At 45.9% G+C, this 27,822-nt stretch overlaps 1 pseudogene; it reads left to right on the top strand.

The window, feature by feature from the left end:
- Positions 1–203: 203 nt before the first annotated feature.
- On the top strand, positions 204–22,872 carry LOC146174809 (uncharacterized; annotated as a pseudogene).
- The last annotated feature ends 4,950 nt before the right edge of the window (positions 22,873–27,822 follow it).

Raw genomic sequence — 27,822 nt, 5'->3', positions numbered from 1 at the left:
CGCGTGCGTGCGTGTTTGCAAAGCGTTTTGTAGACGTATGATCAGAACATTATCCGTGTTAGAATGACTACGGAATTCCGTTGATTCGAATACCATTGTTTAAAGAGCGCAAAAATATAATCAGTGTTAAAGGACAAACGCAGGCCGATGTTGCAGATGCTTTGAAGAACACGGATTTTGGTCGTACCTTGGTGTTGGGACGGATGGAGGTAAGTGATTTCCGAACCTAAAATGTGCAATGTGGACTGCCGCCTGAATAGGGCACCTTTATCAGAGTGACAGGCAGCGATCGGCGATGTTTGATACGCGCATCCGTCGATGTCCTGCCTGATCGAGCCTCGATAAGAATGGCAGATGAAAACATGGGTTTCTGACATGTTTTTCACTGGAAACTAAGACTTAGACTTACATGAGCATTTCCAAGCATTCAGAAATGCTTTTCATTAAAGGGATAAATATCGAAAGCAGTTTTGCTGCAATTCGGCTATGTTCATCCCAGGGCATTCTAACTTTATGTATTTCCGTGAACACTGCATTTTTTCTTTGTGAATAGCTTACACAGGAAGAAAATGCTCAGCTTAGATTGTTCTTGCCTTGACTTAACTTGGCTTACCTTGCATAGGGTTGTTTCGCACAATCACTATGATTCTGACTAATGCTATTGGGTCAGTAGTGCAGTGAAAACAGCTTCGTCGCGTATGTCTAGTAGCAGAAAAGATGCAACGTAATTCAAAGAAACGTTAGAAACAATATGTTAGGCTTGCACTTTTTGTGTAGATCTGGGTTTTTCAGCCCTGCAGCTCTTCATTTTGGTGTTTCTTTTTCAGACTGCAAATCTCCCACCAGACACAGCAATTCTGCATGATGAACTAACCGTTAATGGACACGTGGAGGTCATGAAAAAAGAGCTCAAGCGGCCCTCTCCTAACGCGAAGCTATCCGATTTGATGAAACAGAACAGTGCATCAAGGAGGCAGTGGATGAAAGACACGCAGCCATCAATAGCCGAAGTGATCGAAAAGTACCCTGCTCTATCGAATGCGGAAAGGGCGAGCAGGATGCTACATTTATTCCTTTTCCGAATTCATTCTCATGAATGCACATTGTCCTCATTCAAGGTGCAGGTGAAGAACCCCATCTAAGTTATTTAACAGAAAAACACGACGGTTTGAAGCCGACTGGTTCTCCTTCTTCATAATGTGATTCTAATCAAGGCGCAGCTTGGCTTTTTGAGCTGTTGTGTTGACGACTTCCGCGCCAATGGTCGCAAACCATGGATGTGCGAAGAGGGAAGGGTCTGGCAACCAGCATCGAACGTCTCCTCTCTCGCCCGAAAGACCGCCACCCTAAAGCACATATTCAAAGCATGGTCTACAAAACCCCTGCTCAGTCTGCCCGGCTTTCGAGGAAAGCATGAAGCAACACAGAGCGAACGTTTGACAAATGCATAGTCAGCCAGTGCGGTGTCCGAACACTGCAACAGATGCGATCACAAAATCGACTTCAATAGAACGGTTATAAAAGACAATGGCACTAATATGCGCAGGAGGCTTTTACCTGAGTCGTGGCATATTCAGCAAACAACGGGGAATGTTAATCGCTTTCTGGGGACCCTTCCTTCTTCATACATTTATGGTTTGCGGCCATTGACACGGAGGTGGTCAATGCAAGGGCTTAAAAAAGTCAAGCTGCGGCTCGCCCGGAGTCACACCAAGAAGAAGCCAAGTCCGCTTCGAAAATTCGTGTTTTTCTGTTAAAGAACTTTGTTGGGGTCATTCACCTGTACCTTAAGGTAAATTTCCCAACCAGACAGACTTCTGTCCGATGTTTTCTTTTGTGTCTCAATTTATGTTTTAACATCGATAAAAATATTGAGTTTAGTAATTAAATGAAAATTTTTCTCATTCAAGCTTCATGAGGAGTTCACCGCAATGACAGGCATAAGTTTGGTACCGAAGTTATTGGCATTTATAAATCACTACGGAGCACGGTGCTTGGAGCTGGCCAAGGGTCGACGGTGTGCCAAAGAAACAGTCTCCGAGATAGAACCACATCTCGAAAAATTGGAAGGATGCACAAAAGTGTATGTATAACTTTTCCATGTTCATAATCTTGCTCAGTGCTATAACGGAATTTTGGTTGATCGATTGCTTCGCAGTTGGTGTTCTACGCATATTTCCGATGCTTCTGAAGGAGCAGCCCAGATTTCTAAAAGGGCCGGCAAGTGTACTGCTTTCATTTCCCTTCGGTAGTTTACTCATAAAAGTGGCACTAATTTTGACTCATGGTATTGGCGCAGGACACCTACCCCGCTCTTTCTTTGGAGACTTCGCAGCTGCATGAAGCCAAAGAAATCTTCGCCACTTTTGAGGCACTCAATGTGGATACCATTGACCTTATAGACGGTGTTGCAGCTGTTATAGAAATATATTGGATTTTCGATATTAAGTACAGCAGCCACAACAAGAACACATTTGCTGTTTTATAACAATTTTGTGGCCTTCAAACATCAACCATGACTCCGTTAGTACTGCGCACTATATCATGCATTGAAGAGGGCTTGAAGAAGACTGCTTATTGTAAATTTAGAGGGAAAATAAAAGTTCAGTCTGTTCTGCAGTATCTGACCATATTTTTTCCCGGGTTTTCAACAGTGCAAATTTTAGTCCCTCATCGACATCCAGGAACCAAACTACTGGCCCCAGTTCTTAAGACAATGAGCACTCATTTGATGAGAGTTGGTTGAAGTCTCTTGCGTAAAAGAAGGCAACTTTGTTTAATTTTTCAGTTTGCGTGACGTGAAAACACCTTCTGCAGATACCACATCCATGGCATTTCAGCCAGGGCTATATAGGAGTGGAAATTTCCCTTTTTGGTTCGGAAATGCGGATATTTAGCAAAAATGTCATGATTAATGTTTTTACGTGTAACATTAATACACGTGTTGTGTTTGCGAAATAGAAGCCCGGGATGAGATGATGAAACATTTTATGCAAACAAAACTTATATGTGCACCCGTTTGAGATGCACCTACTCAGAAGTGTGCGCATAAATTGATGCGTGAGTGTGCTGCATTTCTTCAGCAGTGCGAAATAGAGCAAAACATTTGCTCCTCACCAAGTGCAAAGCACCGAATATGAATCAGTTGTAGTTATAAGTATGGCTTGGTACAAAATGTGCATCAGCAGAATTGTTTGTGCATATTAATGGGCTTCGTGACTATGGGTTAAATTCAAAATGTAATGCTGATTTTACCGATTTGTTAAACATATTCGTTATTCTTACTACTTGCAAAGCAAAAGGTGCCCTCCCTGTCTCTGTGATTCAGCTCAAGAGGCAGTTCTCATGTGAGCAGCATGAATTTTAAAAGTTTTATATGTATACATATTACTAGCTCTATGAGTTATACTGCCCTTTTAGCAACTGCAGTTAGTAACGGCAGGGTTAGTAACTTTTACTAACTTACCCGTTACTAACTGCACTTACTAACTCAGTGGGTTGCTACCCTATTAGTAACTGAAGTTACCAACAGGAAGGTTAGTAACAGTTACTAACCTTCCCATTGCTAACGGCACTTACTAACAAGGTAATAACATATGTGACAAGCGGTTGCTACCCTAAAGTTAGTAAAAATACTACCTTTTTTCAAAGAGTGTAGGCCTAACAGCAGACGAACCTCCCGTCACCGGAGCTTTCCGCTTGTGGTTGTGGTGTCTTGATCTATATATACGTATTCCTCGTCGGGAACTTCCGTGAACAAAAATCGCGTTTCTCGCTGACATCCATGGCGGAGAAAGGAGAAAAACTCGGGCAGAAGCGTTACTTCACGTCGTGGTGACGGCGGAACGAAGAACGAGCGTAGCCAATGCCGGTGCTCCGGACATACCACGTGATTTAAAGGGCCAGTCGCGGTTCTGGACATGGGCGGGAAACTATCATTTTTTCGTCTTTTTATCAACAATGTGTCGCTGCCGATATGGCTTCTGGGAGAAAGGGGGTTTGGGCCTACTTCCCCGCGAAATTTCAAGAGCGGGCGACGCCGTGGTGCGAAATGCCGCGTGCCTGAAATTCGGTCAAATTCCCACTTTCAAGAGCCGCCGCGAGGGCTTTAATTGCATTCCTCCTAACTTCCCGTTGATTCTCGGCTCTGATTTTTTCTTACATAATAGAAGAGGCTTGGGAGAATATAAAACGTAAGAAATCACAAAATCGCCTTTTTAGAAAAAAATCGCGGATTTTTCACCCGCATAAGAGAGCTTCAAAATCATCGTTTATACTCCCTTCCAACAGACAAAGGACTGCTCCTTTAAAGGCACGACATGATTTCGAATGCTGCTGGACTTCTGCTTATACATTTTAAACCGGCACCCCGAATTTCTGATGAAAATTGTTCTTGGTTGATGCGGCTCACTTCACCAGGAATTCAACCACCAACCTGATGATGGCAATGATCAAGCGTCAACCCCCATGGAAAGGATTATTGCCACCTGTATCTTAGGACAAGTACTGACAGTGAGGCTGTACGCGGAAGCTGTACCTAAAGAAGTTATGGATGCTTTAACTTCCGGGCTGTCACTGTATGTGCTGAAGCATGCGCTGCTTTAACACTGTGGCCTTCCGTAATATTGTTACGGGGTAGTTCAGCTTGGGATTGCAGAGAGTGGACACGGAAGACAAGGCTTTCAAACAACAGACGATTTCTGCAGGCACCAGCCGACACTGCTCGAACGTCGTCTTCTCTAAAGACTCACGAGTATCTTCTTCCTTTCTTATGCGCATATCAGTGCATGCACCGCCTAATGTAGCAATATTTATCATATGAAAAACGTTCCATGTCTGCCCCGTTGCGTCGCAGCCGCGATTGTCGGCCATGGCCCGATCAGATGTTTTCTTTTATTGTTTGTTTAGAGGCTACTCAACTCCTTTAAAACGGATTACTTTATGCGTGTCTTCAATCTTCTACTGATGGTCGGGGCAAGGTGTACTATACCGGGTGTACAAGCTTATTTCAGCCCCCCCCCCCCCGAGTGTTAAAAAATGAATCATTTGAGATTGGCCAGAAAATCCACTTGTATACAGCTGCCAGCCGCCTGGCGCACCACAGGTATTGTTTTTTGCAATTAACTAAATAAAAATTATGACATTTTTTTCTAATTTACGAAGTATTGCCTTTAGACAGTAAATATGATCTGCAAAGTTGGAGAGCACGTCCTGAAATCCCCTTTCCATTTACTTCTGATAAAGAAAGCCTCCCGATCATGGAGGAAGGAAAGAACTTAGAAGAGGCCCTGAAGTCAGTTTTTTGAAGCCGGCGCGGCCGCGCCGCGACCGGACGCTGCGAGGCTGCGACGTCTATCCTCCGCTTTTACCCTCCGCATTTTCATTCTCCGCGACGCACACGTACCTAGGGCCCTTAGCAACGCTTTTGCTAAAGGCCCGAGTTTTCATAGCAACAATGTCGCCGTTGCTAATGGCCCGACTTGGCTAATCCTAAGTTTTGACGTCACTTCCGCCACACTTTCTCCAATGCATTGGGAATGGCAAGGGCCTCTCCTAAATTGTTTCCTTCCTCCATGCTCCCGATCGTTTTTCGAAGTTCTAAAGAGAGCCCGCGAAATACAAAAAAAAAAAAAAAAAAGAAAAAAAAACACATGACTGCCGCATTCGTGCGACACGATTGTGCTGCTCTCAACCTGAATTTCAGTGAACCAAATCAGCTGCTGCCTTGGCTCAACGATCCCGTTGCAGCGGCAGGCCGATATGTCTGCGGTGGTTCTTCGTCCTTTCAGGCAGTCGGCGCACGTGACGGTACAGGTCGCAGCGAGCTCACCGTGCTGGCTGCAATCATCGCCAACTTATCAGCTTATTTGCTGGGAGTCGGCTGTCAAGTCACGGCCGCAGCTAATTTCGTTACTCAGGCCACCACTGAGAGCACCACAATCATGGCGAGCGAATGCGGTAGCTACGTGATTGTTTTTTTTTCTCGGGCTTTCTTTAGAGCTTGGAAAAACAATACGCGTACAGCTTTCTTTATCGGAAATATATGGAATGGGGGCTTCAGAAGGTGCTCCAACTTCGCAAATCACATTTATTGTCTAAGGAGAATATTTAGTAACTTAGAAAAATATCTTAATTACTAATTAGTTAAATGGAAAACAAAATTGTCTGCGGTGCGCAACATGGCTGTTAATTCTATACACGTGGTTTCTCTGGCCTATCTCAAATGTTTTATATTTTTAACCATTGGCTAAAGTTAGCTTGCACACTTGCTTCATACGACGCAACAGGCATCACTGAAACGAGAACGTTTTTGAGGCCGGAAACTGCAACATATGGCAGCTTCAACATATGGAAAAAGTTCTGGCATCTCAGCGGACATAGAAGCCACCTAGCCATAGTCACTCAGTACAGAACACTGGGAAGATGATGATTTATCTTTCTCATATATTAATTGCGTGCAAAAATATTATGCCTGTTAGTTAAACTACCTGCAGCTAAATGAAAATTTAAAACATGCAACAGTTGTTTGTAGAAGTCCATGCAGTGGTATGAAATCTTAAAACCCGAATGACATGGAGATATACATAAATTTTGGTTGAGAAGGTGCAGAAAAAAAAGATGTATATGAATTGAAATGTTTGACGTGTTTATTAACATTACAGAAATCTACGAAAAACATTTGAGCGAACTGGGGCAGCCATGAGATCAGCCACAAGAGCACACTGACTTACCTTATAAGTGCTGGAACAAAGCTTTTTCTCCAACTTCTGTTTTTTGAGTGCGCGCTTGTAGGCGACTTTTTTCCTTCTCGACACTTGCTGAGGTAGAGTTAATGGAGCAGGTTTGTCTGTAATAGAGTAATGACTAGTTTTAGTCATACCTATTGTATAAAGAATTCACTACAGATTTGCCATGATTCATATTTAACGTTTTGCGATGCTAGATGAAACACTGATTATCGGCAGTGCAGCGGCCTTCGAATAGCTCGGCATGAACAAACTATTCCTCTATGACCAATACACTTTCATCAAACAAATGTAGGGAAATTTGGCGTTCGTTATGAAATACATACAGACGGAGCAGCATGCAGCCAACTTCACATAAGAAAGCAGTGTGGATTTTTTCTGGCTGTTTATCAGTGCCGATTACGAATAATTATGGAATCATGGAGATTATTGATTGGAATATGGGAGAAAAAAGGACCATTGCCACCGGCGGGATCAAAACTGGCCGAGAAATTCGGAGGTCGGATTTTCAGATCCTACCAGCGATATGTTCTCTTTCTTGTTTCTAATCGTTATCCCCATAATTACATTATTACAGCACATTTCTCATGAGAAAAAAAAAAATATTCCTCTATAGTTTCCTTGGTGTGAGTGGCTGTTGGCTCCCTTGCATGTATTACACTTTCACGCAATTTTGAGAAGCTAGTGCCCAGGGATGATATTTTATTACTCAACGGAAAAAAGGGCACATACTAGTTAAATACCCCGCACAAATAATTTATATACTTATATAATACTACATACAAATAAATAAAATTCTAATATACAGTGTCCCGGATTCACTGGTTCTGCAACGTGCGCAATAGTACTCCTAATAAAAGAAAGTTACTGACGTGCACAAAATGACAAGTATACTTCTCGTGTTGAACTGTGAGCGGTTGCACATAAATGGAGCTTATAATTCCGATCCCTATTAAATTCCCGAAGCTCACACGAGCAGCACAATTCGTCGCTGACAAACAGTTTATTCATGTTAAGCCTGGCTAACTCAGCCGACCAGCCGACCTTGCAGGGTGTAGCTCAACGTCACTCTTCTGCGCTTAGCCGAAGAGGAGGTAAGCTTGGTATGATTCGCTCCTCTGGACACAGCAAGTGTAAAAAAATTAAAGACAATTGCAGAATATGCATTTGAGTAATGCGAAAGCACGGATGCTGCTGTTGGTTGCTACTAGTTGCTTAATTCACTTCTTGTTTGCCATTTTAGTCTTCGCACTTTCAAATAGCGCGCCACTCCCTTCCTATGCCCTTTATCTGCTCTACTTGCGGTTACGTGACGTCATATTATTAACGCCACATTAATTAACTTTTTGTTTACACATTTTAGTCTTTAGCACTTTCTAATTCGCCCAATCCCTTCCTAAGCCCTTTTTCGACTCTACTGCCGGTTGTGTGACTTCAAGGATGTGACGTCTCCTTAATTGACTTATTAAATTAAATATGTTTATTTGATACATCTTGAAGTCACCCTAATTGACTGACTTAATTAACTATTTTAGTATTTGATACAGTCAAAGTCAAGCCATTGGCTAATGAAACCATTTTCGCCTTTTGCATTTTTTTGCCACTAATTAAGTACCTAATTAAGTTATCGGCATATTTTTGGACACCATATTATGTCACCCTCTATCTATTGACACCACTCAATAACGTCTAGCACTTCCCAATTACTCACAATTACAGCCGGCGCGATTTTGCGGACATGGTCTGCGAAGAGAAATATGTGAACACAGCGAAGTAATGCTATGGCATTAAAAAAAAAAAAACAGTTTCAGAGCAGCACAAATAAACCGCGTGATTGTAAATCGAACATATTATTTATCGAAAGTGATAAGTGCTTTGGCGCTTGAATGATGTTTCGCGAGAACGATGGTGTGTGTCGCTGGTCGGCACGCCGTAGGATGGTCAGCACGCACGACGGCTCAGGCGTCAAGCAGAGAACATTGCAGTGCCAGCGGTCCAACCGTTCAGCTCCACGCCCGCTCGAAAAAGGCGCGAGCTTGTAGTGCGCGGCAGCCACGGCGCATGCATCCTTGTCTCATCAACAAGTGGGCGAAACAGTCGTCGGCAGGCAAAAGTACGACTTTCAGCAGAAGACGACGAACTCCAAGGCATGGAAACATGGTTTTATACCCGAATGGCACAAGGCGTGATAAATAAAAAAGAAAGACCGGCATAGCTCGCAATAACCCAGGACGGCAGGAGCAGAATCGAGCAGGGAGCGCTCTTGAACGTCGTAGAGCAGTTGTTCGTTTTCGGAAAGGGAACTGCTCACTTGTCGATAGACGCCTGGGCCACATCATGAGGAGAGGGGCGAACATGGGAGGGAAATAAAGCAAACACACACAACAGGCGCCGGCCGCGGCCGGTGGAAGAAGGCTCTCTGGTTACCGGCGGAGAACGCTTTGCCCTTCGGGTTAGGTGATGCATTGTGGCCTGTGGCCTACGCTCGAAGGCGACATCATCCGGCCAAAGACAAAACGACAACCGGGACAGTGACGCGCATCCCGGCGGGAAGGCGGGAGAGGATTTTCAGAGTTCACACAGCTCACACACGGGCAGCTAGAGGTGCTGCGTCATCCACGTTCCCATCTCGAGCACATACGCTCTCATTCAACGCCTTTTATTGTATGTGTGGACAAATTTGTCAGCCGAAGATGTCTTCGCCAAATAATGGTGAGTATTCAGAGCATCCGTAGGCACCGCCTGCTTGGATATTTTGGCGAGCATTTACTCAGAGCAGCGAGGTAGCGGTCAGGCCTAATTCCTGCAGATGGGAGGCAGCGGTGTGTGCGCGAGTGGTTACGAACGCGAAGGAACGAAGTCCTGGTGCATCAGTCGCTCCTCGGGTGTTGACGAAAGCGCGTCACTTTCTATCAAAGTAGTATTCGTGGCCCTTGCTATTCACCGTTGCTATTCATCATCCGCAGCTAACGGTGCGGCAATCGCAGTGTCTGTGGTCGCGTGCGTCGCGTGCTCGGGTGCCGCATCCAGTCCCAGTATTGAACTTGATAGCAGTGAGGGCAGATGAGGAGTTAAAATCGATCTGCTTATTAATACTTAAAAATAGATTTTGTTGATCTGCAGAGGGTCGCCTGGCTGGATGTGGTGCGCCTTCGTGTGCGTCTGTGCTTCGTCTCGTCTCGGCTCCGAATGTTTTTTCCCTGAGGCGCCGAGTCCTCGCGTTTCTTCTCCGAAATTTGAGGGGAGACATAACTAAGGCGGGGTGCGCGGGCCGCGAAGTCTATGCGCGGTCGTAACGGAGGTGTGAATAGATAACAGACCGACGAACGTGCTCTTCGCGGTAACCGCGTGGTCGTAACGGAGGTGTGGATAGATGAACAGACCGACCGAGCGAACGTGCTCTTCGCTGGGTTCTGCGTGGCGTGAGCACGCCCTTTAGGGTCGCTGCGGTTACGGGAGAGTTGGGTGTTGGGTCGCCTCGAGTGTGGTCTCAAGTGATGAACTGTGTGCTGACAAACTCATTGTGATCCATGAAGCTTGAGTGTCTTTCGCGTCTCGTCGATGATAATTTGTCTGTAAAAGAGCGCGTGGATACACCTGTGAATAGCCGCGTCACACAACAAAACAGAGTGCACACGACAAAAAGGATCTACTTTGTCAGAACATCGGCTCGCATACGACTGCGGGAACTACGTCGTGGTGAGCGGTGTATGGTACAGGACCAGTGCCGCGCTTTGAATTTACCGATATTGAGGCCTGTCATGCGGACGGCTGAATTTCCGTGACAGGGGAAGAAATTAACTCGTACAAATACATAAAAGCGGTTAATTTTAAATGCGAAATTATTACTTCGCTATCTTCACAGATTTCTGTCCGGAGACCGCGTCCGCAAAATCGTGTCCGCAGCAGTTGTGACTAATTAATGGTAGAGGTTAATGAGTGGTGTCAATCGATAGAGGGTGACGTAATGTTGTGCCCGAAAGATAACTAGTCCAATAATTTAATTATTGGCCTAGTTTAATAATTTAATACGGGCAAAAATGCAAATTTTGCTTTTGTGGAAGTTTCAAAAACATGTTTTGTTTTTGCAGTTAGTTTAGTACACAATGACAAACATTGACCCAGAAGCAACGCACTACGAAAAAGACATCCATTTTCAACCTTAAATACGGGCATGCTGCGTTATGTTTTTAGCGTTAAGTATTGTTTTGTTTATTTTTCAAATAATTTCCCTAATTTCAGGCGAAGCTGAGAGATCTAGTCTGCTAGGCGTGTCCTTCACAACGCATCAAATTCTCCAAGCTTCAAAAAAAGCAAAAAAGGCGCAACTTTGATTCCGATTTCGAAAAAAAAAAAAAATACATCATCATAGATTTTTTAGAAAATCCCTCTCAAGAATCTTCATTACGTCAGAAATATTATGGCCTGAAAAAGTGTTACATTATATTGTTGAAAATTATAAAAATGAGTATGAAAGTTAGGGATGGTTTTGAAAATATTTGATATTTAGCCGTACATTTTGGCATGTCTTCATAAAGAGTTGCTGCTGAAACGTTTTGTATAATAATAATAATAATAATAATAATAATAATAATAATAATAATAATAATAATAATAATAATAATAATAATAATAATAATAATAATAATAATAATAATAATAATAATAATAATAATAATAATAATAATAATTTCTTGACAGCAAATAAAGATATTAAGATACGATAGTTTTCAGACCGTAATATTTGTGAGGTAATGAGGATTCTTGAGAAGGATTTTCATAAAAATCGATGATGTTTTTGTTTTTTTCTAGATCGGAATCAAAGTTGCGCCTTTTTTGCTGTTTTATAATCTTGGGCGAATTCGATGCGTTGTGGATGTGATGATGGTGATTGTGGCGAGCGTGCGGGTGGCTCGAAAGGAAGTGAAGTGTGGCCGCGTGCGGGGCGTGCCAGTGCGCGTGAGTTTGTTCCGGCAAGCGAACGGGTCGGACGCTCCTGGGCGTCGCTGGCGGCGGAGTTCATCGTCCTGGGCCTGGCGTTCAAGGCCGGCTCGCCAGCACCTGTCGGGCACCTGGTCCGAGGTCTGGTACTGCCCAGCGCTTCGCCATCCGGCGAACAGCTTGCGGAGACAGCTCAACCGCTCCAGCGTGCCTGGCCGCCGCACTTGTGCTGCCGCACTGGTGCCGCACTTTGCAGTACCCGGGCGTGACGCGGTACCCCGCGGTACACCGCAGTACCCCGGACTGTGAAGCAGACGCCGGATACAGCGTCCGGAGCGTGGCCTGCCGCGCTACCGAGTCCTCGGGCGACTGGAAGTCCCAAACCAGAAGTAGGACGGTTTTGTGTTGGGACATATCCTATTGGGATAAGCTAGGCTGTATGCATGTCTGTGCCAGTTACGTTAATTGGTCAAGAAAAGAAAAGCGTCCGTGTGTCTGTGAACCTGCTCTGCTACCTGCCCAGAGCTCCTGAACGGACCTGGGCCCATATATAACATCACAATTTGGCGAGCCTGCCAGGATCCTAGAAATTAGTAGATTCTAATCATTCAGAGAGAGGGCAGAGAGTCGAGGACGGGTTCACACGCATCGCGACGTTTGAGCAAAGATGGAGCTCGAGGCGTTGGTGCTGATGAGCGAGCAGCTAGGTATGACGCTTAAAGAATTCCTCGGCTGGTACGAAGAACAGCTTAGCATTGACAAAGAGGAATTAGAAGCGGACTGGGCAGAAACGCGAATGGATGGGCGGCTTACGCCTAATGCCGAACCCAAGCATTTGCATGAGGTTACAGAACTCCGTGAAAGAGAACAGTGGTTGAAGGCGACCGAAAAAACACTATTAGAGCTTCGAAAACGCGTGACAGCGGAGGAGAAAAACGCCTCGTTTCATGGTGTTGGACGTTACATAGATAGAGCTACTGGGTTGGATCAGAGCAGCCCTGACAAAGTGACCCTACTGTTTAATGAAGCACATGGGGCATTACAGGCCGCAGCACCTGCTAGTAGTGTAAGATCACATCTAGAGCAGGAGTACAAAGCTGTGAAAGACCTTACGAAGCCTTCAGCGCTACATGTGCTCTGTTTTGACATAGATACAGTTGGACACCGTCCTAATATGTTCACCTCTGTTCTTAACGAGGTTAAGAGCTCCATAAGGACATATGTCTGCATGGAAAGGTGCCTTACTGACTGTCACAGTAATACTGAAAACGTAAGCACCTTGATAAAGGATCAAAGGGAAGGACTATGCATCCATGAGAAGGTTGAGAATAAAGTCGTTGTGAGCAGAAATGTGAGCATGCGTGAAGATGAGAAAATGCATAACGAGAGTTTAAGAGTCAAGACTGTGGCTGGCCTAGGTTATATAAGGCTGCTACGAAATGTTGAGCGTGAGAAGCTCGCAAATGGACTGTTGAGCAGCACTGGAAATTCTCCGGAACGTCGAGATGGCTATCTTACTTTAGATACAGCTGCAGCGACTCACACGCCTGGTGAGGATCGCCGCCGGAAAGGTGGGCGACCGAGGCATACCAAGAAAAGTACATATTCTGATGTTTCTAGACTATCTGGAGAACAGGCGGAGGCGAAAGACTGGCCGCAGATCTTCCATGTTCCCAAAGCCGTAAAATCAGTGATGGTTCATCTCAAGAAGAATGTTGGTGGCCGGAAACAACACCCCCTACGAGAAGCAATCTGTGCGAGAAAGTGCAGAAGTGCGCGAAGAACCTCGACGTGCAAAGCTTATTTCCGCAAGCACATTCGGTTTAAGCCAAGGACGGAAATGAAACCACAGGCCATAAAACAGTGGCATCGTACTCACTGCCGGAAAAAAGCAGCTTGTGAAATAACGGAGGATGTTGCGTCTTAGAATTATCGAGAAGTCGAAATCTCTCTACCATGCGCCAATTGTGTTTGTTAAGATGTCAGACAACGCATACGATTGTACAGTAACTTCCGGGAGTTCAATAACGTCCTGAAGTCTGACTGTGGGTTCATTCCGCGCATTGATGCCATCTTCATCCTTGCAGGACAGAAAACGTTTTTCTCCAAGTTCAATTTTACGAAGGGTACGTCATTGGAAGGTCACTATGGTTGCTGGAAGCAGGAAAAAAAAACGGATTTTTCCAGTATTTCTGGACTGTACCACTTTCGATATATGCCTTTTGGCATCAAAACACCACCACCACCTAGAAAGGGCTCGCACAAAACAAGACATACTACGACCGCAAGAGTCGGCCGGGGAAGCTACAGCCTGGAGAGAAAGTGCTCATCTTCCTGCTGGCCTATTCAAACAAACTATTCATGTATTGGCGAGGTCCATTTGAAGTTGTGGGCGTGAGAAACGAGGTTAACTACCTCACTGACTTGGGAGGTGCAAAGGAACAATTCCACATCAACATGCTGAAAAAATATGAGAAACTGCGTACCAGTTTCCCCACCGTGGCTGTCGCCGCTGTAGAAGGAAACATGTCAAACACACATCCCATCTGTCGCAAGAAATGTGACTACAGTGACTGTATCCCGCTATTAAGTTTGTGCCACGCAAGGACTACCATTGATGCTTAGGTGTCGCAAACTTGCTTCCATATGAAGTGCGAAAGAGTATGTCAAGGAAACTGACAATGTGGGCGCTGACTACGTAAGCCGTGTGTGAACTTGAGCCTGCATTCTGCAGCCTTGTATTTCTTGTGTTAGTGTTTAAGTCCTGTGTCTATGTTACATGAGCAGCGTGTGAAAGGTGTGGGAGTGTGTTTCTGGTGTCCGAACAAAAATTTAAAAAAACGAACTCGTGTGTTGCATTGTGAAGTTTTGTGTGCTTCTGATTTGGGTTTATTATTGTTGTAGTTTGTTCTCTCCCCGCCACGTTTTCCCCCTCCCCGGCGCCAGAACAGTTGCAAGAAACTGTCTTGAAACGGGGGGAGGTTGTGATGATGGTGATTGTGGCGAGCGTGCGGGTGGCTCGAAAGGAAGTGAAGTGTGGCCGCGTGCGGGGCGTGCCAGTGCGCGTGAGTTTGTTCCGGCAAGCGAACGGGTCGGACGCTCCTGGGCGTCGCTGGCGGCGGAGTTCATCGTCCTGGGCCTGGCGTTCAAGGCCGGCTCGCCAGCACCTGTCGGGCACCTGGTCCGAGGTCTGGTACTGCCCAGCGCTTCGCCATCCGGCGAACAGCTTGCGGAGACAGCTCAACCGCTCCAGCGTGCCTGGCCGCCGCACTTGTGCTGCCGCACTGGTGCCGCACTTTGCAGTACCCGGGCGTGACGCGGTACCCCGCGGTACACCGCAGTACCCCGGACTGTGAAGCAGACGCCGGATACAGACGCCGGAGCGTGGCCTGCCGCGCTACCGAGTCCTCGGGCGACTGGAAGTCCCAAACCAGAAGTAGGACGGTTTTGTGTTGGGACATATCCTATTGGGATAAGCTAGGCTGTATGCATGTCTGTGCCAGTTACGTTAACTGGTCAAGAAAAGAAAAGCGTCCGTGTGTCTGTGAACCTGCTCTGCTACCTGCCCAGAGCTCCTGAACGGACCTGGGTCCATATATAACATCACAGTGGAGAACACACCTAGCAGACTAGAGGTCTCAACTTTGCCTGAAATTAAAAATATTATTTGAATAATAAACAGAAAAAGGGTTAATGCTAAAAACATAATGCATCATGCCTGTATTTAAGTATAAGAATATTTTTTTTTGTAGCGCGTTCCTGGCGGAGCAATGATTGCGATTTTTTACTAAATTAACTGTGAGGCGAAACATATTTTAATAACGTCCATAAAAGTAAAAGTTGCGTAGATTTAGTGAATAAAAAAGAATAGGTGACAAAATTTCAGTACGCTAGCAGCAGGTCTCTAAACCTGCAACTTTTTGAAATGGTAGAAACTGCGTTTTCTGCTTCTAGTGATACATTCATGCCTCGTTAATATGACCCCCGTTAATATGGACGACTTTTATTACGGACAATATTTCTGGGAACCAAACTTTTTTCCTGTGTTTGTGCCTAGTTAATATGAAGAATCGCTTTCGAACAATGGACAAGGAAAAAATGCACACAGCCTATTGGGGCTCATGATGTTTTGTCGCGTTAATATAGACAGAAATGAGAACCAATTCTCTGTTCGATTCTGCTTTTTGATATTTTCGCTTTGAGTGCATACCACGTGAACGCGATTGGGAAGTGCAAATCCCTAAGTAACGTCCCTTTTCTTTCCTTGTTTCGTGTTTACAGAGCTAATTTGCTAACTAGCCAATGCACACTGCCATTTTCCGCTTTGCACGAAGGTCTAAGAAAATTTTATCCGCAGCTTGTGGAGAGCAGAAAGACAAGTTAAGCAGCTTTCATCCAAATCAGTGCTGGATCATGCATCAGCAGTTCGTGGAATGTGAGCAGTTGGAGTTTCATTTATCCATAAGATGCCTTAAGGCATATCTGCACCGCTAGATGCGTTAAGTGAAACTACTTTATTTCAAGCGTAAAGGTGTCCTGGATAATGGGCGCATAGTTTCCCAAGTTATGAATGGTTTCAACTTTAGTGCCCAACACTGTCAACAAAAGCGCACCATAATTATCGCATGTTTTTATAAATATTTTTCTTTGCAGTTCGTTATTATGGACAGTTTTGATCGGGAACCAAAGTGTCTATAATAAAGAAAGAGACGACTGTATACGAATGTTTTTTGCCGAGAAAACTAAGCCCTTTCTTGCAAATCTTAAACCTATTTCTTTGTGTAGAGACATTTGCCCACCACAGATAAAAATTCAATTGAGAAAAAGGTTATATATATATATATATATATATATATATATATATATATATATATATATATATATATATATATATATATATATATATATACTTGAACGAAGTCGCTGTCTTGCTGGCCTACCACCATGTGTGCCTACGATGTCTCTCGACGGCGACGACGATCTGAGGATCATGCCTTGCAACACATGGCTACATCACCGGGGGCCTCATTCGTTCACAGGCTCACCCGACCAAGATGTGGATCAATGGCTGACGCACTACTAGCGGGTGGGCTACCATAATAAGTGGGACTCTTCCGCCCAGTTGGCCAACGTGGTTTTTGCGTGGTGCTACAACCACGAGAATAATTTCACGACATGGGACCGCTTCGTCGAAGAGATTAGGAAGTGCTTCGGCGACTCTGATGCAAGAAGAAGCCGGCTGAACAAGCACTTTCTCAAAGAGCTCAGATTCCCGGCGAGACATGCACGAAGTATATCGAGGAAATGTTAAAGCTCGCTTAGATCGTTCACGTAGGTGTTAACAAGCAGGGGGCTTAATATTGAGCCTTGGGGAACTCCTGACTCAATAGACGAAAAACACTCAATCGATCACATTGTCGCCTATTCTGGAGAAAGTTCGTAGACTCAGCAAGAGCCCGAGAGATCCCAGTCGGCACAGTTTTTTAACCAATCAGATAACCAATATCGGTTGCCGAATGGAGGCCATGCGTGTCAAGAATAGGGCCTAGGAAAAATAGTGTTTAGGGGCAATTTTTGGTTTGCTTTTATTTTTAAAATTCATCGTTCTAGTGCAGCGATTCCTGTAATTCTTTATTCGGCATCTTCGTGACATGAATTCATCTAAAGCATAATGGCCAAGCGTTTCAGGGCCCCTTTAAGTTCCCTCGCTTGCAGGGCCTGCCTTACCTCATTTCGGCGCCGTGTGCGAGCTCCTGCCAAGGCGACACCCCCCCCCCCCCCCACACACACACCTGCCCTCAGCAGTCAAAACTCATTTTTCTGTATATTAACGTTTTCTCGATTGATTTTTTTCTGGGGGAAGCTGCTATTGCAAAGTGTTTGACAGTTCATTAACGCGGTTGTGTATTTCCACGGCTGAAAGCTTAAAGGCGACCTCGAATTATTAGCGCCAGCCTGAAGTCACCATGATTACGCCCTAGGTTATACATAGGTCCCAGCTGATCGCTGACCGCTAGCATTACAAGCAACTGGTGCGGTCTAAAACAAGTAAGCAAAGAGGCTTATCAGGGAAAATTAAGTTTAGTTGCATTTGCAGACAACTTCAGTTATTCTTCAAGAAGGTTCCTTGCATGAACAAAGCGCCAATATTGGCTGCCTGATTGTTTAAACCTTTATAAGAAACAAGCCGATGCTAGAGGCATGTATAGAGTGGACACCAAAGCGACATGTGCGATAGCTGTTGCAAGATGGTAGCCAGTAGTTGTTCGTAATGGAGGGACAAATAAAGTGTCGGTTTAGCAACGAACAATCGCGTCTCTACTTATTTAGCGTAGTCGGTGGACTCCACTGCATTGCTCCCAAGCTTTTCAGTTACTAGCAAGTTCATTCATCGCGAATTAGCCCCCCCCCCCCCCCCCCCCCCAACGTACACTCTTAGATTTAAGAGTTCATCGTGATAGCGTTATCGGGCCCCGTTCGCATCGCCTTCTCGTGATCTTCCCCGAGCAGGAGAAGACGTTGATGCGCCATCGGCACTCGCAGAACACTCATACGAGTGCCCTGCACTAGTAGAGGGCACCGCATCCATCGCATACTAGGGTTCCTCGATGCACACCCCCACTCTCCGCGCTCGCGTGTCGAGGGTGCACGCATCGAAGCACCTTATCGCATATACGTTCCAGAAGCACTTCCGTCTACTTCGCTTGCTTACGTACGATGAACGAATGGATGGATGACAGCACCTCACGCCATCTAGCCGCGTCAAATACTGTATTTTGTATAAGCGGGTGGAGGCTCGCGCCATCTGTTGCGGCAACGTCGTACGATCGGATGAATTTTCCAGTGAGCGCCGCATCGCAGGTAAAGCAAAACGAAAAGGTTCTTTGCTACTTGCTTAACTATTACTTCCGTAAATAGTTTCTTTGTAATGACGCCCCTAAACATTAGCTGGCAGTACTAAGGCAATGCATACATTAGGCGGACCCCTATTCGGTGAGAAGCAATGCGGTTCTGTGGCGGAGTTGTTGCTTGCCCGCCTCGCGCTGCGAAGAAATCGTGTTCGACTCCACGGGTTTTCGAAAAACCTTCGTTTCTTTACTTTCTGATTTTCGCGTTACAATCGCAACGTCGATACCGGCTGTTCTGCTACGCGGGACCTTTACGCGCTCCCATTAATATTAGGTGCCCTCCAAGTGAAAATGGTTAAGGCCGTATTTGAAGAAAGAAAAACAGAGAGCATACATGTTACATATAAGTACAGTCTGTATCAAAAGTGTAGAGCCCATGGGGCCTGCTTTGGAGCCGCTTTGTAATGGGTTTCCATTGTTCAGAATCTCTTGATGGGTAAGAAGATTTTTTGCCCTACCCTCCCCAATGGTAAGGACCTGCACTATTGCTAAATCAGCGCCGCTATAGAACTAGGAAGGAGACCCCCAAGGCTGTACAACTCAACCCACTCATGCAACATATAAATGCAAGTTTTAAAGTCTCAAACAACAACGTGGATTCTATGATGCGCTTATCGTTATGTATTTCTTCGGTGCTCAATAATAATACCTCGGCTGGGGACCAGTGTGGAGAAGGTTTAACTCACCACTTCACACTCATGTTCAGCGGAGAAAAATTATTGTTGTCAATATGACATGAACCTGCTCAAGTCATGTTATAGGCCGTGCGATGCTTGTCAGGCTAGATCAGGTTAGTTTGAGCCTATTACGAAAAGTGGGCTTTTTCTTGTACTATACAAAGCGTTTCTCTGTTTCCTTTATTCATTGAAAACTTTCGCTGCACGCTTGTAAATTTGGCATTTCTGCCTGCCTATTCTTTTAGAAATCTTGCTTAGAACGGTGCTTAATAGGAGGCATATGCAGCCATGGGTTGCCAGAAGGAATATTAGATTTCAAAATAAAACAAACTGGCCTTTAACATAAGGGTCGACTCAGCGAGCCCAACCTTTTTTTTCCGAAGTAGCCACACCATTGCGCGAAATTTTGTCCTGCCACATTCATGCTCATAGCAATAGTATAAAAACAAAGTCGTTATTTACTTAGAAATTGGGCAGTTCAATTTTGTCCGCTAATATTTTTCTAACGTTCATAAGTAGAATTATTTTTTTCGTCCAAAACTAATTCTCCCAGTGGCCGAGTCATTAGAGGTTCACGGCCTAAAATTACTACGCTCCTCAAAAAGGAGATCAACAAGGCAGCGTACAGTCGAGATTCACATCCGTTTTCGAGCTCAAAAAATATGTTATTGTTTCGAAGCTGCGCGCTCTAACGATGTTTCCACCGTGGAGCATGCAGAAAAAAAAAGAAACGGTCATCACTTAATTGACGCGTTGAAAGGAGCTTTAATTAAGCGACAAAAAAAACTGAGATGGACACTAGACAGGCAGTTTGGTAACGTTTCTTAACGCCCTCACCCCCTCTGCCACCCCGCGTCCCTCCTACATTGCTGACCTATGTTGCAGTGTACTATAAAAGAAGGCAGACGCTACATCCCGATGTCTCTCCAGGCGGTTTCTGGGAAGGTCCATTCCTCCTTGGCGGCCTTCGTTTTGGGGATTCTGCAAGCAAACATGTTGCTTCCCTCACTTCAGTGAACACACGACTATAATGTCTCTTGTGAAGGATGCAAGACAAGGAAGGGGCGGGGCGGAGAGGAGGGGGGGGGGGGGCGGCCTTTGGGGTGGGCGACCACTGGTCACCCACCCCAAAGGTCGGCACTGCTAACGGGCGGTGATGCGAATGCCCACAATGGCTTCTTGCGTTGGCTTTGGTTGGCTTGTTATCTGGATTCTGAATTGCATTGTTGGCTCCGACTGGGATTAAGGCTATAACTAGCGTCGCAAGTCATTCATTGCCATTAGGGCGTTATAGCCAATGGACCTCTCTGACCTACGTCACGAATGACGTATCGGAGGAGGAGCGAAGGGCGTGTCCGCCACGTGGTTTGGCCTGGTGGGCAAAACATTCGGCTGCTATATGCGTGGTGCAGAGGATTTGGTCTCGTGGGGTGACAGCTCGCTGTGTTTTTCTCAATGGCGTCAAGCTCTCGCGCAGTGATATGAGATATTCGATCGAATGTGACCAGAGGCACGTGCTTCTTCAGTTCCAGTAGCGCCCAAATGTGTCTTTCAGCTTTGCAAAAAGCGAAGCGGCAACCGTTATCCGTTGCAGGCCTCAATTGTGTACTTGACAGTAAGCAACGTTTCTCTTATACTCGCGCCTTCACGTATTTCTGGAAGAACGAACAAGCATTTATTAGTTTGCTTTATTGCCCTTCCGAGCGAATCGTACTGAATGCTGACCGATCGCGCTCGAAAAGGTCCGGACGGCATGAGATCAGTGGCAGCGTTTTGAGATATCCTTTCTCGACATTGAATTTATTCCAGTTCAGCAGGCCATGTTGAAGGAGCTAGCTCTCTCACAAGACGGCTCCCATTGCAAGGTCATGCCGGCAGCATGATCGCTTAAGTACAGCCACATCCCTAGACGGAATTATAATATAGCGCGTTCAAAGGCGGTCGTGTCCCAATCGAAAAGTGGTTTTACTGGAACCATGTGAGTGCACTTATGAATATTTGTGCGCCTTGTATGGATATTATTATGTGGCACGAAACGCGCGCTTTGTTACTTTGCATACTGTGGGACCCATTGCTAACTGCGGGGAAAATTCACGCTTCCTCGTAACGCAGTTTAGGTGACTGACTTGCACGACACGGCGGAAATCATTTTTTCCTGCGCACTCACTGACTATTAAGTACCAATAATATATTTTGTGTGTCTGGCCGAACATAATACAAACTAAAAATGTCTACACTTGGGTGGGAAATCATCCAGACAAGCATGAATTATCTCGCGCGTGTGCACTGCTATTTTCGCTCAGAATTTTCTACGCTTTGTGGGGCCCAGCAGTCGGTTTTGTGAAGGACATATTAAAGAAAAACCATGATGCTTATAATAGGCCTGCATTGACCCCTTTTCGAGCATGATTAAGTCCTGATTAAGTCAAGCGTTTGGTAAGACTTCAGATCGTCCGCAACGGGCCACGCCCCAGTTCATGGAAAAGAAAAATAATTTCATGCTTGCCCAGACTACCTTTTTCAAAGTGAGAGTTGCTAATGGGAACGTATACTAAGGAGTCTACATATTGTGCCGAATCTCAATATGGCTAACGCACAATTTGAGGTAAAAACTGCACAGCAATGGGCAGCTCCCCGACGCTCCTTGCAGCAGGGAGACCCGGCTGGAAAGGACGCTTTTGCCCACCAAGCCGGTTTTCCTTCGGCGCGCACCCTCGTCACGTGCCTCCGTGACGTCACATTTGTTTGCAAACAGGGAGAGATCTATTATTCATGACTGGGTTTGGTATTGGCTTATGTAAATTCTGGATTTGATTCTTCACTGTGACTAGGATTGGGGACGACTAATGTTGCGAATCATTATGCATTGTCAATAAGACATTATAGCCAATTAATCATGACTGGATTCTGTATTGGCTTGTTATCTGGTTCTGGATTGAATTCTTGACAATGGCTAAGTCTAGGACCGATTAATGTGGATAGTCATAAGGCAATATCATTAAGGCATTATAGTGTGACGGTTCGTGCGAGTGCACGAGGCTGCGGACGCCGGTCAGTGACTCATGGAGACTGCTGACCGCGCAATGCCGGCGTCGAGTGGCCAAACTCTAGGCATGCCCATATATGGTATCACGGCACGAAAATTTGCCCATCATGGAGAGCTACCGGCTGCTCCCTTGGGACGGGACCTGTGAAAGGTCGAGAGGCCTAAAGCCGCAGGGTAGCTAACAAAGGCAGCCGGCGGCCGTGGACATGGGTCAACCCGTGAAAAGGAGTCACAACACTGGAACGAAAGGCTTAAAAGAGGAGGCGAATGGGAGAGTGGGAGGGAAGATTGCAGGCAGCGGACGATATGGTCGAACAGAAGACAAGTACGGCAGAAGACTGGGGCTGCGCCACGACCTTCGAGCCGGGGTCTAGGCGCTATTCAAGTTCGGCCCCTGTCATCCTGCCTGCACGCCTGGCAGCTCATCCCTCCGCCAGTTGGAAACAAGGAAGCAGCAGCAGCCCTCGGAATTCCGTCACCTAGCCGAGACGAACATGCAGCCCTTCTTCGGGGCCAGTGCAGCACCACGCCATCACAGCGACATAGCCCAGTGATGGCGTGCAGTTAGCGAAACTGAGCGGGTTGTTTTAATTAACGATGTTTAAAATTACATCCCGAGTCTGTGCCTCCACCTCTTCATGCCCATTGTGTCCCCAACTCGAGCCATCACAATTGCTACTTAATCATGACTGGATTTGATATCTTGTTATATGGCTTATGGATTTATTTTGGCTGCGACATGGATTCGGGCAATGGCTAATGTGGCTAGTCATACAATGCCATTAAGTATTGCAACCATGTAATCATGCATGGATTGGGTATTTTGTATTGTTAGCCTTATGTGGATTGTGTTGGATTGGCTTTGGATCTGCCTTTCGTTCAACCATTCTGCGGAAAGTCACTTTATGCGCACGCCAGTGATGAGCCAATAAAGGTTTTCGCCTGAAAAGCTTCCGCAGGATGGATGGAATATAGGAGCGTCCCCTTTGAAACGGGGTGGTAGCAGTAGCTATCATGGTCATTTTTCTCCATAAATCTTAATTATTGATTGAGATTGGTTAACTAAATCATTATTCTATTTATTAAATTTTTGTTTCTACCATTGCTAACATTATGTCACTTCTCTGCTTTTAAGCCACCAATTTTCAGCAGCGCCCTCTTGCGGCAGCCGCTGGCAGTCTTTGCTTTTGGTGCAACTTCGGCGTCCTCGATCGAATGAGTGAGCGGTATATTCTAAACACTGTATCCCAACAGCCGCATTCCTCGCAAATAAGAACAAAATTTGACAACGGGTGACGGTTGATGACGTCACAGCGCATAGCGTGTGCTGGTGAGCGTCTTTCGTAGTTCGAATATGGCGTCTACCAGCCAAGCCAGTACATTTTCATGCTCCTTGGTTTGATTACTGCGTTTGGATACTTTCGTAACTGTAAAGATTTTCGTGCGCTCATTAGAGTTCATTTTTACTGCATTCTATTGCATTACGTTAAAACTTCAATGATGGTCAAGTTCTGAAGTGTCGCCCTTATGCCCAGATGACGTGGAAATGGATCATACGTGCAAACAAACCCTGGCTGGACGGCTGTCGCCTGAACTTGGGCCCGAACCAGGTGAGTTGCAGACCCAGAAACTGTGGCCTGAACTTATGAGTTGCTCGTATACTGTCTGCGGTTTTTGGAAGGAAGAGCGGAAAATAGACACACGGAATGCTGAGTCAGTATTCCTTCCAAAAGCTGTGTATCGCATCGCCGAAGTCTGCATGTGACCTAGTGGACGAAATGAGTTTGCGAAGCAGCTTTCTTGCTGGAAGCGCTCATGCTTTTCGCGGGTAAATAGCGAGTTTCTGACCCATGTACAAGCGCTACCTTTTTTTTCTTCCTCTTACAGTATCGGCAGCTAAGGCATATCTGGCGCTCCATGGGGTGAGTAAATTTAAGCAATATTTTTTTTTTTTTTACCGTTATAACCGTATAATTGATTTACAGAAAAGGAAATGCGCAGTATCTGTCACCTTTGCCGTGGACACGTGTACTGAGCCGTAAGGGAATAAAGATGTAGGGGAAAGTGGAAAGAGAGAAAGAGATGCTATAGTGGAGGGGTGCAGAGTAATTTCGACTCCCTGGGGTGGAACTAAGGACCGGCTCTAAAACGCCCGCTCCTACTGATCACCACCGCATTCTTAAAAAGTTGCGTCACAGGATGCTGCTATTGCGTCGAGGAGGCGAAAAAACGTGACGTTGCACACATATCGTGCCCACAGTTTTATACTATTTGTAGAGCGCCATGAGCTGGTGTATAAGGTTTTAGAGAGAAAATGGCAGCGACATACGTGGTGTAGTGTTGGCTGCGGTGCAGAATCTTCAACTCCTGCGCGAGCAACACCGAAGGGAGTTGTGCGAGAATGCGTTCTACTTGCCCGGCAAATTGTTCCGACGCCTATCTCGACTTGAAAATGCGAAAGCGGGATGACCGTGCAATGAACCCACCGTTGAACTGCGATGAGGCGCGCCGTCGACCGCTCTGTCGGTGCGGCAGTAAGTGCTGTGCGCGCTCAGATTTGTTTTCCTTTATTTTCTACCTCCAGAGGGTTTAAACCTTCCGTAGGCAACTAGCAGATCGTCGTTCTCTCACAACCGACGGGGAGTAAGTGCGTGCGTAAAATGGCTGAGGCCATCTGCTGCAAAGTTGGCGCACTGAGAGGTAGTTGCGCTTTGTAGTGTACCCAGGGAAAAAGGCAGCGGCGAAAGCGACATACAGTAGAAAACGAATGATGTCGAGGGAGAATGGTAGTGCACGCTCAACCGCGTTGCTTTTCCTGTGCTTGCTCGAACTGACGCATTTGTGTGGAGACTTTCATGCGGCCACAAGTTCTTATTGCCGAACAGTCCGTGGTCGACCTTTCTTCTGTTTCTGTTTCCTGAAGAAAATCAGAGCCCCGATTGCACAGATTTCTCCGCGCATTTAGGACCACCAGGCAGTACCGTGACTTCAGACAATGCTTAAAAAGCAGGAACTAATCGTGGAATCGGCTATGCTCCCTGAATGAGCTGCTCTAGTGAAGGCCGCCATTTTTATGGGTTACCTTTGCTAGCGCGGCCTCCGGTGGCAGAAGTTACCCACAAGTGCCGCCCTAATTCAATTGCAAAAGTGTAGCTGCTTTTTGATTTTTTGGTTGATGTTGAAATTTAAACGCGGCTTCTTAAAGATGAAGATTTTGTTTATTTATTCACACGGTATACATATTGATCAAATGTTTCGAAGAAAACAACTACGTCGTCCAAGTACACAAGACAGATCTGCCACTTGAGGCCAGTGAGGACGGTGTCCATCATCCTTTGGTATGTAGCTGGGGCAGAGCACAATCCAAACGGGAGTACTTTGAATTTATATAGGCCATCTGGAGTGACAAATGCGGTTTTTTCTCGGTCTCTTTCGTCTACTTCGATTTGCCAATAGCCGCTTTTTAAATCAATAGATGAAAAAATACTTCGCACGTCGCAATCTGTCCAGTGAGTCATCGATGCGCGGCAACGGGTATACATCTTTCTTTATCACATTATTCAATTTCCGATAGTCGACGCTCGAATAGTGCCGTCTTTCTTTTTGACCAGGACTACTGGTGAAGACCACGGACTTTGTGAAGGCTGCACAACAATATATATATAAAGTTAGCAAACGGTTTCTTGATTGCGAATAAACCTCTTTCCGTGCAAGTAAGCGGCCCGGGCTAACGTTCTAGTAACATTACCCGGGGCGGCACCGTGGTGGCTTTTGGTTTAATCCGCGTCTCGCCGCGCGCTTACGCATCGCCGAGGCGTCATGTTGTCATTTTGAGTCGCGTATTTCGGCCCTGGGGATCTTTAAGCGTGCACTGACATCGCACAACACGCGGACGCCTATCCGTTTCGCCTCCTTCGAAACGCAGCCGCCGGCGGTCGGGTTCGCGCCTTGGTGCTCCGGTATACAGCAGTCGGGCATTTCAACTACTACGTCACCGTGGCGAGGCGATTAAAATAGTTTAAAGATAAGGTCGCGTTGACGTTTGTAGAGAGCCGCGTTTGGCGGTAGTATAGTTTTCAGCATTCTGAGATTTAAGAGAAGCTTATTTTGTTACAAGTGCCAATAGAGCGCTGGTTGTGACGAGATAAAAGGGCGACACAAAGAAATGTAAACGACACCGCACATACTTGCTACGGTGTTTAAATTTATTCTTGCCGTGCTTGAACCTGAATAGTAAGAAAATCTCACTAGAATAATCTATGACACAGTAATAGTCCGACTCTATTGTGTGTCGTCACCGCTTAAAGGGGTCATGTCAGCTAACATTTGAGCATGAACTGTGTTTCACTCCACACACGTTAAATTATAAATCGTCGAAATCTGAACTCATTCAGTGCGGTAGATAGTTATAAAATGAATTTTTATTATTAGTATCAAAAGAAGCTTTCTGGTCTGGCAAACATCAGCCGCTGACGTCACAACATGATGTTATCCCCATGTCGTCTGCTGTTCGCGGCGTCAGCTGCTCTCTTGCATGCTCGCTGTGGACGGTGGGCACTGGGAGCTTTTTTTATTTCATCAGAAAAAACGTTTTATTCGTATATTCTTTTTTTTCTTTGGCAAGCCTTCAATATAGTATGCCACCTTAGTGATGCTCGGACTTGTTTCGGGTTTCGTCTAGAGATTGTCGAGGAGGCCGAGATCGATTGCCTCATGCTGTATCAAGCATAGAATCAGAAGCATATTATTCTTACGTTATGAGAGTTATTTTGTTTATCAACAAACCGCTCCCGCTCCCGCGCATGTCCAACGTTTCCTTCCGCCGTGTGCGCGGCGACAAGGGGGAGGGGTTAGAGTTGTGTTTTTGAGCTATTGCCAGTCGCTCTTTCGTCCCAAAACTAAGAGGAAATCCAAACAAGCATACGTTGATGCGATAACACGCCTTGCGACATTAGAGAAGCAGACAAAACTTTTGAACGAAGCGGTACCCCTTGACTTGCTTTTATATGCGCCTGTTAGTCAAACCTAATTATTTTCGGTTGGTAAAGCATTTTTTTATTGTGCAAAACTATGTTCAGTCTGTCCACGGCCAGCGCACGAAAGCATGCGCCGCCACCGCCGAATAAGTCCCGTAATCGCAAAATTCAACGCGATTCGATTGCCCTTCACTGCCCGCACCATCAATTAGAGCCGTCTCCGTCTCGCTGCCCCCACAGCCGCGCGCGCGTCTGCGACCGACATCCCGAGCCAAATGACGTCTCGTGAGTGCACTTCAGCGTAAACACAGTAAACATACACCATTTCGTATTTAGTGCGTGAGCCCTAAACTCTCGCACGAAATGCGCCGATTCGCGGATTACGATTGCGCCCCTAGCAATTGCCTGCCCTCTTGTGCCGGTGGGGTTATCACTCAGTAGCCCACCGTCAACAGGGTTGTGCCAAGGAGCTGGTTGCGTAGCGCTCGTCACCCGTCAGCTCCCTGGGCTGTAGCGATGAATCCGATC

The sequence above is a fragment of the Amblyomma maculatum genome, chromosome 11, assembly GCF_055883805.1.
Source record: "Amblyomma maculatum isolate TAMU_Amacu chromosome 11, ASM5588380v1, whole genome shotgun sequence".
Taxonomy (NCBI): Eukaryota; Metazoa; Arthropoda; class Arachnida; order Ixodida; family Ixodidae; genus Amblyomma; species Amblyomma maculatum.
The sequence above is the reverse complement of the archived record's forward strand: the minus strand, read 5'-3'. Positions and strand labels throughout refer to the sequence as shown.